The following is a 262-nucleotide window of genomic DNA, read 5'->3' as shown; positions in this document are numbered from 1 at the left end:
GACACCTCTGATGATCCTAACACAGCAGAGACGTAGACCCACTGGAGTCACAGAGTTAGAAATCAGGTGGTGTCGAGCGGTGTCGAGGTGGTGTCGAGCGGTGTCGAGCGGTGTCGAGCGGTGTCGAGCGGTGTCGAGCGGTGTCGAGCGGTGTCGAGCGGTGTCGAGTTTGGCACCTTGACACCGGCGAGCGTGGTACCAGCCTAGATGGTGTCGAGGGGTGTCGAGGGGTGTCGAGGGGTGTCGAGTTGGTCGAGTTGGC

This window comes from Emiliania huxleyi, assembly GCF_000372725.1.
Source record: "Emiliania huxleyi CCMP1516 unplaced genomic scaffold EMIHUscaffold_237, whole genome shotgun sequence".
Classification (NCBI taxonomy): domain Eukaryota; phylum Haptophyta; order Isochrysidales; family Noelaerhabdaceae; genus Emiliania; species Emiliania huxleyi.
Note: the sequence above shows the minus strand (reverse complement) of the source record.